General features: G+C 43.5%; 1 long non-coding RNA gene across 1 annotated transcript; it reads right to left on the bottom strand.

Annotated features, from left to right (window-relative positions):
* Positions 1-3,584: 3,584 nt before the first annotated feature.
* LOC115359351 (uncharacterized) lies at positions 3,585-10,296 on the bottom strand. The gene is made up of 3 exons (XR_003928248.1): positions 10,225-10,296; positions 7,662-7,668; positions 3,585-3,616 (listed from the first exon to the last, which is right to left on the bottom strand). It is a non-coding gene; the product is annotated as an uncharacterized LOC115359351 (long non-coding RNA).
* Between the last annotated feature and the right edge of the window lie 334 nt (positions 10,297-10,630).

The following is a 10,630-nucleotide window of genomic DNA, read 5'->3' as shown; positions in this document are numbered from 1 at the left end:
TCACTGACCTCCAGAAGGAGGAGTACTTCAGGAGGAGATCCAGTGATGAGGAGCTATGCAGCAGAATCATCTCTCACATCAAGGTGTCCAGGAGCCTCCACATCATGTGCCACATCCCAGTCTTCTGCTGGATCACTGCTACAGTTCTGGAGCACATGTTGACTACAGACCAGAGAGGAGAGCTGCCCAAGAGCCTGACTGACATGTACTCACACTTCCTGCTGGTTCAGACACAGAGGAAGAAGCACAAGTACCATGAGAGACATGACAGGAGTCAGCAGGAGCTGATGGAGACTGACAGGGAAGATCTTCTGGAGCTGGGCAGCCTGGCATTTGAACATCTGGAGAATGGCAACCTGATGTTCTACCAAGAAGACCTGGAGGAGTGTGGTCTTGATGTCACAGAGGCCTCGGTGTACTCCGGAGTGTGCACAGAGATCTTCAAAACCGAGTGTGTGCTCTTCCAGAGAAAAGTCTACTGCTTTGTTCATCTGAGCATTCAGGAGTTTCTTGCTGCAGTCTACATCTTCCACTGCTACACCAACAGCAACACAGAGGACGGAGACATGTGGAGTGAATATGATGGCAAAAAGCCATCGTTGGATATCTTCCTGGATACAGCCATGTCTGAAGCCCTGGAGAGCAAAAATGGCCACCTGGACCTCTTTGTCCGTTTCCTTCATGGCCTCTCACTGGAGTCCAACCAGAGGCTCTTAGGAGGCCTGCTGGGTCAGACAGAGAGCAGACCAGAAGACATCCAGAGAATCATCTACAACCTGAAGGAGATGAACCCCTACCATGTCTCACCTGACAGAAGCATCAACATCTTCCACTGTTTGATGGAGATGAACGACCTCTCAGTAAATCAGGATATCCGAGAGTTCCTGAAGTCAGAGAACAGATCAGAGGAGTGGCTCTCTACGATCCACTGCTCAGCTCTGGCCTACATGCTGCAGATGTCAGAGGAGGTTCTGGATGTTTTGGACCTGAAGGCGTACAACACATCAAAGGAGGGACGACGGAGACTGGTCCCAGCTGTGAGGAACTGCAGGAAGGCTCGGTTAGTCCTGATGTGAAGTCAACATTATGCAAACAGTGTAGAGCTGCTTCCATACCTGACACCATCAGAAATACAATAAAGATATGTAGTTCTTTAAATATTCAGGATAAAGGATTGATTCTGAGAGAAAAAATATACTTCAGGCAGTCCAGGGTAAAAAGGAGGCAACATGATGGTGATGCCCACAGCAGCTCACCCCTACAATACTTCAAAATCAGAGTGTTTGCTGTGTAATTGAACTTGAGCATCAGGTTTCTACTGCTTGGTTTCTTCTGATATTATTAGAGCTGCAGCTATCGAATATTTTAGTAATTGAGTATTTCACCAAAAATTCTATCGAGTAATTGGATAAAATGCGTTTTTGCCAAGATAACGAGCAATTATATACACTACTCACAAAAAGTTAGGGATATTTGGCTTTTGGGTGAAATTTATGGAAAATATAAAAAGTTCACGCTACAGTGATATTATATCATGAAAGTAGGGCATTTAAGTAGAAGCATACACTGGTGATTTCCTCATCTCAAACATTTTCTTGAAACAAAAGCCAACAACAGTGGTGGATATACCACAACAAAAAATGTCAGTGTCAATAACTTGTCATGTGCCCTTGAGCATCAATTACAGCTTGACAACGACGTCTCATGCTGTTCACAAGTCGACTTATTGTCTGCTGAGGCATGGCATCTCACTCTTCTTGAAGGGCGGCCCTCAGGACATTGAGGTTCTGGGGTACAGAGCTCCGAGCCTCTACACGGCGACTCAGCTGATCCCATAGGTTTTCTATGGGATTCAGGTCTGAGAAAGTGCAGGCCACTCCATTTGAGGTACCCCAGTCTCCAGCAGCCGTTCCCTAATGACACGACCCCGATGAGCTGGAGCATCAAACACCTGATGTGAATTTTGCCGTTAAACTCCTTGTTAGAGAACAGCAACTTGTGCAAAAAGTACTGAAACACTGAACAGTTGGACATGTGCATTCAAAAGTTTACAGAAGGTCACATTAAGTTCACCTGTAAAGGTTATAATGCATTTTAGGTTCATCCTGAAATTTCACCCGAAAGCCGAATATCCCTAACTTTTTGTGAGTAGTGTAAATATATATATATATATATGTATATGTATATATATATATATATATATATATATGTATGTATGTGTATGTATATATATATATATATATATATATATATATATATATATATATATATATATATGTATATATATATACATATGTATATATATATACATATGTATATATACACATATATATACATATATATATATACACATATGTATATATATATATGTATGTGTGTATATATATATATATATATATATATATATATATATATATATATATATATATGTATGTATGCGTATATATATATATGTTTCTTTATTTTCATGACTATTTACATTGTAGATTCTAACTGAAGGAATCAAAACTATGAATGAACACATGTGGAGTTATGTACTTAACAAAAAAAGGTGAAATAACTGAAAACATGTTTTATATTCTAGTTTCTTCAAAATAGCCACCCTTTGCTCTGATTACTGCTTTGCACACTCTTGGCATTCTCTCCATGAGCTTCAAGAGGTAGTCACCTGAAATGGTTTTCACTTCACAGGTGTGCCTTATCAGGGTTAATTAGTGGAATTTCTTGCTTTATCAATGGGGTTGGGACCATCAGTTGTGTTGTGCAGAAGTCAGGTTACTACACAGCCGACAGCCCTATTGGACAACTGTTAAAATTCATATTATGGCAAGAACCAATCAGCTAACTAAAGAAAAACGAGTGTCCATCATTACTTTAAGAAATGAAGGTCAGTCAGTCCGGAAAATTGCAAAAACTTTAAATGTGTCCCCAAGTGGAGTCACATAAACCATCAAGCGCTACAACGAAACTGGCACACATGAGGACCGACCCAGGAAAGGAAGACCAAGAGTCACCTCTGCTTCTGAGGACAAGTTCATCCAAGTCACCAGCCTATGAAATCGCAAGTTAACAGCAGCTCAGATCAGAGACCAGATAAATGCCACACAGAGTTCTAGCAGCAGACCCATCTCTAGAACAAGTACATAAGTACATACATAAGAATAAGTACATAACTCCACATGTGTTCATTCATAGTTTTGATTCCTTCAGTGAGAATCTACAATGTAAATAGTCATGAAAATAAAGAAAACGCATTGAATGAGAAGGTGTGTCCAAACTTTTGGCCTGTACTGTATATACATATATATATATATATATATATATATATATATATATATATATATATGAAACACCTTTGTATCCTGTAATACAATTTAATTTTACTGTAATATAACACTATATAAACACAAGAAGATCACCGACTTGATATTAAATCTGTAATTACAGACTTTCTGGCTGTGGACTCTCACAGACTCACTGTGAAACCGTGGCCTCGGCTCTGAAGTCCAACCCCCATCTGACAGAGCTGGACCTGAGTGAGAACTACTGGGTGCAGGATTCAGGAGTGGAGCTGCTGTCTGCTGGACAGGAGAGTCCAAACTGCAGACTGGAGACTCTCAGGTCAGACTGCGCTTTTTAATGATGTGTGAACATGTAATATTCTGTTAGTTGAACAGGAGTTTTACAGGCTTACATCTCAAATTGTTGTCAAACTGTATTTTCACACAATCCTTGTGTGTTGAAATGAAAAACTGTGAACATCAGTGATGATATTGTACATTATTTCAACATGCAGGGGTCCTCTTTCTGTTGGAATCTGATATTTATTGTGGTAATTCCACAGAACGTATAGAGGACACCATCATGGAGGTCTTGGTCCAGCTATGGATTCACAAAGGATTCCACTATTTTCTTTGATGAATCATCAGTGACAAAAATCCCATGTGGGCATATCAGTGCATTATGGTATCTTTCACAGATTAGGCATGATGGGATGGAGTTGATATGTCCAACTTTTCCCACCCTGATCACATTCCCCCATGCTAACTTTACTCGAGGTGTCTGGTTGGGGTCGGCAGATATGGATGATATTCCGGTGATCAGGTTTATGTATTTATTTAGAGGAATTATGGGTTTGTGTGTGTCTGTGTGTGTGGTCTGATAAAAGAAAGATAAAATGGATAAATTAGGATATATACACTACTCACAAAAAGTTAGGGATATTCGGCTTTCGGGTGAAATTTCAGGATGAACCTAAAATGCATTATAACCTTTACAGGTGAACTTAATGTGACCTTCTGTAAACTTTTGAATGCACATGTCCAACTGTTCAATGTTTCAGTACTTTTTGCACAAGTTGCTGTTCTCTAACAAGGAGCTTAATGGCAAAATTCACAACAGGTGTTTGATCCATGAATCAACCAATAAATTTCCTGATTCAATTAGAATTGGTATTTAAACAGTCCTCCTCATCATGCTGTTCACATTTTGACATCATGAGACCAAGACGACACCTAACAATTGATCAGCAGCACCTCGCCATTGCGAGGCTTCAAACAGGATGTTCTCAGACGGAAGTGGCCACTGAGCTTAGAGTGTCACAGAGTGTCATCAGCAGGTTGCAAAAGAGATACAGAGAGACTGGAAGAGTCACAGAAAGGCATAGAAGTGGACGTCCTTTGGCCACATCCCACACTGATGACCGCTTCATTGTGAACAGTGCCCTGCGGAACCGGATGATGAATGCCACTCAACTCCAGGCACATTTAAGGGAGGTGAGAGGCACCCAAGTGTCATGTCAGACCATTCGAAACCGTTTACATCAGCATGGTCTGCGTGCTAGACGACCTGCAAGGGTACCTGACCACACCACCAGGCACAGGTGTCATCGTCTTGCATGGGCCAGGGAGCATTTACGCTGGACGAGGGACCAGTGGGCCTCAGTGCTGTTCTCTGATGAAAGCTGATTCATGTTGAGCAGAAATGATGGCTGCCAGCGATGTTGGAGACGTCAAGGAGAGCCCTATGCATCAGCCACTGTTGTCACCAGACGAGCCTTTGGTGGTGGTGGTGTTACTGTGTGGGCAGGTGTGTCTAGTCAGTACAGAACTGCCCAACACTTTGTGAATGGTACAGTGACAAGCCCATACTACCTGAATAACATCATTAATCCAGTCACTGTGCCCCTGCATGAACAACACAGGCCTAATTTCATCTTCATGGACGACAATGCTCCAGCTCATCGAGGTCGTATCATTAGGGAACGGCTGCTGGAGACTGGGGTACCTCAAATGGAGTGGCCTGCACTTTGTCCAGACCTGCATCCCATAGAAAACCTAAGGGATCAGCTGAGTCGCTGTGTAGAGGTTCGTAACTCTGTACCCCAGAACCTCAATGTCCTGAGGGCCGCCCTTCAAGAAGAGTGGGATGCCATGCCTCAGCAGACAATAAGTCGACTTGTGAACAGCATGAGACGTCGTTGTCAAGCTGTAATTGATGCTCAAGGGCACATGACAAGTTATTGAGACATTGACATTTTTTGTTGTGGTATATCCACCACTGTTGTTGGCTTTTGTTTCAAGAAATTGTTTGAGATGAGGAAATCACCAGTGTATGCTTCTACTTAAATGCCCTACTTTCATGATATAATATCACTGTAGCGCAGTGGTGGGCAAACTACGGCCCGCGGGCCACATCCGGCCCGTTGGTCTTTTTAGTCCGGCCCGCCGAAGATTGACAGAATTATGACTGCATTCATTTGACCTTGTCCTGTAATGCCTGGCATCCCACTAGGTGGCACATTCGCCTTATTTCCAAGCGCCACGGAACGGCTGCACCCGCGGTCTCGCGTACGTTCAGGATTATCATGTGAGAGATTGACGGAGAAAAAAAAAAAAGGACGGAGCAAAACCGCGGCGCTGACACAGCCTTGAACCCATCTGCAACAATGAGTGGCCCAAAGAAAAGAAAAGTCGACAGTGAGTGCCGAGTGTTTAATAAAGAATGGACAAGTAAATACTTTTTCACTGAAGTCCGGTCAAAGACTGTATGCCTTATTTGTCAAGAAACCGTTGCGGTTTTAAAGGAATACAACATCAACCGTCACTTTTCCTCCAAGCATGCTAATTACGCTAACAACCAGTCAACACAAGAACGGGCGGCTACCGCTCAGAGGTTGGCAGCTAGTTTGCAGGCTCAGCAAAACACCTTTATCCGACAAACTGCCATCCAAGAATCAAGCACAAAGGCCAGTTATTTACTGGCATTCAAATTAGCAAAGACTAGCAAGCCTTTCTCCGAAGGGGAGTTTCTCAAAGAGTGCATGTTAGAGACAGCAGATATCTTGTGTCCTGAGAGCAAGAACAAATTTGAAAAAATTAGCTTATCACGCAGGACAGTGACTCGTCGTGTTGAACTAATTGACGAAGACTTAGCTAGCAAGCTAAACAAAAAAGCGGAGTCATTTACATTATATTCCTTGGCACTGGACGAAAGTAATGACATAAAGGACACCGCTCAGCTTTTAATTTTTATCAGAGGGATTAATGACAATTTTGAGATAACGGAGGAGTTTTTGGCAATGGAATCCCTAAAGGGGACAACGCGGGGAGAGGACTTGTACGGCAGTGTGTCAGGGGTCATCGAAAGGCACAAGCTACCTTGGAGTACGCTCGCCAACGTTACCACAGATGGATCGCTAAATCTGACTGGAAAAAACGTTGGGCTGCTCAGAAGAATCCAGGACAGGGTGAAAGAGGACAACCCTGAGCAGGAGGTAATTTTCCTACACTGCATAATCCACCAGGAAGCCCTGTGTAAATCCGTATTGCAGCTTGATCACGTAGTGAAACCAGTTGTAAAACTCGTTAACTTTATTCGAGCGAGGGGACTTCAGCATCGTCAGTTTATTAAGTTTCTTGAAGAAACTGACGCGGATCACCAGGACTTGCTTTACCACTCCAATGTCCGCTGGTTAAGTTTGGGAAAAGTATGTCAACGAGTGTGGGAGCTCAAACAGGAGATAATCTCGTTTTTGGAGCTACTTGAGAAAGCTGATGATTTTCCTGAGCTGAGTGACACAGATTGGCTTTGTGATTTAGCTTTTGCTGTGGACATACTGACACACATGAATGAGCTGAATGTGAAGCTACAAGGGAAAGACCAGTTTGTGCATGAAATGTACACAAACGTCAGAGCCTTCAAAACCAAGCTTGCTTTATTCTCAAAGCAGATGTCAAACAAGTAATTCGCTCATTTTCCCGCACTGGCTACGCTGAAAGAGGCCCCTCGACGTGAAAAAATACAGGGAATCACTGGACAACTTGCATAAAGAATTCTGCCGTCGGTTCTCTGATTTTGACAAAATTGACAAGTCACTTCAGCTGGTGTCATGTCCCTTCACACAAGACCCTGAAACAGCGCCACAGGAGTTGCAGTTGGAACTGATTGATCTCCAGTGTGACACCGTCTTAAAAGAGAAGTTCAACTCTCTTAAACTGGATGAGTTTTATGCTTCATTAAGCACAGCCACATTTCCAAACATCCAGAAGATGGCATAGAGGATGCTGGTGTTGTTTGGCTCTACTTATGTGTGTGAACAGACGTTTAGTGTGATGAACACCAACAAAGCACCCCACAGATCCCAGTTGAGTGATGAACACCTCAGATCTGTTCTGAGACTTGCCACAACAAAACTAACACCAGACTTCGATGCACTGGCAAAAAAGGGTGATCAACAACACTGTTCCCACTAAAAGTGAATGTAAGTATTAACACTGTAATGCTTTTTTTCTGTTTATGTGATATATATGCATCGGGTGCTGGCCTGGCCCGTCTGTCAATTTTTAAAAGTCAATGTGGCCCCTGAGTCAAAAAGTTTGCCCACCCCTGCTGTAGCGTGAACTTTTTACATTTTCCGTAAATTTCACCTGAAAGCCAAATATCCCTAACTTTTTGTGAGTAGTGTATATATATATATATACAAAGACAAGGCAATGGATAGTTACAACAAGCATCAATTAACAAGAACCAGTATTACCGTTATTGGACACAAAGGGCAAAGTGTATCCACATAAAATGGGCAACAACAGAAATACAGTCTCAGTACCTCAAAGTAACCACACAGTAAGTGTCAACTCAATACAATTTGAGCAAAAGCTGAGAGCAAAAGCAACCACAATGCGTGCCTTACGAGGCCAATTAAGACAAGGGGCTCTAGTTTCGCAGACCTGGCGAGGCGGGGGCGTAGCGCAGATGCGCTTCGCCAACTGGGTGTGGCCAGGCGGATTTTCCAAGTTTGGCACGCCGTGCTCGGTGGCGCAAGTACTCCGCCGTCCCTCCTACCGGCGCAAGGGAGGAGAGAAGGCGTGGAGTGGGTTTGACACAGCCGATTCACATTTAACCAATCAAATGAGCCCCTGTCCTTGCCTTTAAAATGCGCTGCGCGAAGGCGTAATGAAAGTTTACACAGCTGATATGGAGGTCTATTGCCGCAGGCGGAGCGGAGCCCAGGAGACAGGCGCGGAGCGGAGACCGGCGAGCAGTGCGGACACGTCACCAAAAACTCACAGGCAGGCTTCCGGAGTGTCAGGCACATGAACGATGCAATAAATACCGAAAAAAACACTATTCAATGCTACGATCACAATCAGCACATACATATATCTCCATATCAACTGTCCCGTCACAGCTGATGTCAGATCAAAGGAGATTGGCACCGTTTATGCTGATTGTGAGGTTTTGGTGATGTGCGCCAGCCAGCCAAACTTCCTCTGCGCCGGCTCCGCTCCGCCTTGTGCGGAAAGTAGACGTGGTTTCAGGAGGCGAGCTTTTGGCGCACCTCGGCGAAGCCTTTTGGTACGAAACTGTCACTGCGCCAAGTTGAATCTGTCGGCACCTCCCCCCGCTGCGCCACCACTCCCATCTCCGCGCAAGTCCGTCTGCGAAACTTGGACACTGTCCGCCTCTCCCGTTTCGCCGGTCGAAACTAGCTCTGCGCGGGGTTCGCCTCACTGCGCCACCCCGCGCTGCGCCGGGAAACTAGAGCCCAAGGTATAAAAAGGTATAAGGTGAAGGTATAAAACAACATAATTCACGGGCAAACATGAGAAATGGTCACTAACAGGATGCCAATATCTAAATATATGAAGAAAAACCACTTACATTTAGTCAGGTACGCACTAACAAACACAAGAAGGGAAATTAAAAGTCGGGAGGTCCGCGTCTGTGTCGTGCCGACTGAAACTTGCGGCGCCGATGCAGGTGCGTGCACGTGAGCGTGCATGCGTATGACGTCACCGCTTAATAGTGAGGGCCGAACGGGCTTTACAGTAACTGTTGTCTTGTAACTGTTCTGAAGCTCAACTAAACCTTTAGGACCTCTTGTTTTTCATTGATTATTATTATTTTGATCATCTTCACACACTTTTTCACAGCTCACTTACTTCCCATGCAAAACTTTGTTTAAACTCTGCAGGCTGACAGATGACCACGCCAAATGAACATTTTGTATATTTCAGGATATTTTCTGTCTCCAGTCCCTCAGACTGAGCCATATGAACACAGTGGACTGTCACCATGTTTTTGACTGAATACCATGATATCCATATTGTGAGGATATTGTTAGGATGACTGGTTGGTGCTTTCATGAAAGTGTAAATTAATGCTAAACAGTCATTAGTGATAAGGATATGATGAGCGAGCAGGCTGAGGCCAATAACAGAGCAGCGAGGAGCGTCTAATAAGTTGAGAAAACTGCATCCCTTTACTGTAATGCAGCCTTTAAAAGCAGGAGAGGACAACACTGATGCCAGAAGATATTACCATATCCCAAATCCCACATGATATCTGATCTCATATCACAGTATCCATATTATATCAATATATTGATGGGCCCACCTCTACTGCCACCACCTGGTCAGTCTGTTGAAATGCTCATAACTTTGGCCCTGATTGGTCCAGAGACTGGGTGCTGGTGTCATGTGATGCAGAAGCTCTTGTTCTGCAGTTTTACTCTGAGAAGATGGTAGACTGAAGGCATCTGAGGACTTTTCACTGAGCCATTCATTTGTTATTTATGGACGTACCTATGGAAGCGCAGAATTGTCACCAATGAAGTATTTCATTGGTTTGTCCTTCCTTTTTGAATATTTTGAAAAATCTCTGACTGATAACTAGCTAAAAACAAAGGAAATTATAGCTACACATTTTATTCTTCATTCAGACTGAGGTACTGCTGGTTGTCAGGGAACAGCTGTGCTTCTCTGGCCTCGGCTCTGAAGTCCAACCCCCATCTGACAGAGCTGGACCTGAGTGAGAACCCGCTGCAGGATTCAGGAGTGGAGCTGCTGTCTGCTGGACTGGAGAGTCCAAACTGCAGACTGGAGACTCTCAGGTCAGACTGCACTTTTTAATGATGACAGAAATATATGGATATTGTTTGAATCATATAGCAGCACTAAACGTCTATAAGGCTGATATTGCTGTGAAGTACAGTACAGGCCAAAAGTTTGGACACACCTTCTCATTCAATGCGTTTTCTTTATTTTCATGACTATTTACATTGTAGATTCTAACTGAAGGAATCAAAACTATGAATGAACACATGTGGAGTTATGTACTTAACAAAAAA

The sequence above is a fragment of the Myripristis murdjan genome, chromosome 5 (assembly GCF_902150065.1).
Source record: "Myripristis murdjan chromosome 5, fMyrMur1.1, whole genome shotgun sequence".
NCBI classification, from domain to species: domain Eukaryota; kingdom Metazoa; phylum Chordata; class Actinopteri; order Holocentriformes; family Holocentridae; genus Myripristis; species Myripristis murdjan.
The sequence above is the reverse complement of the archived record's forward strand: the minus strand, read 5'-3'. Positions and strand labels throughout refer to the sequence as shown.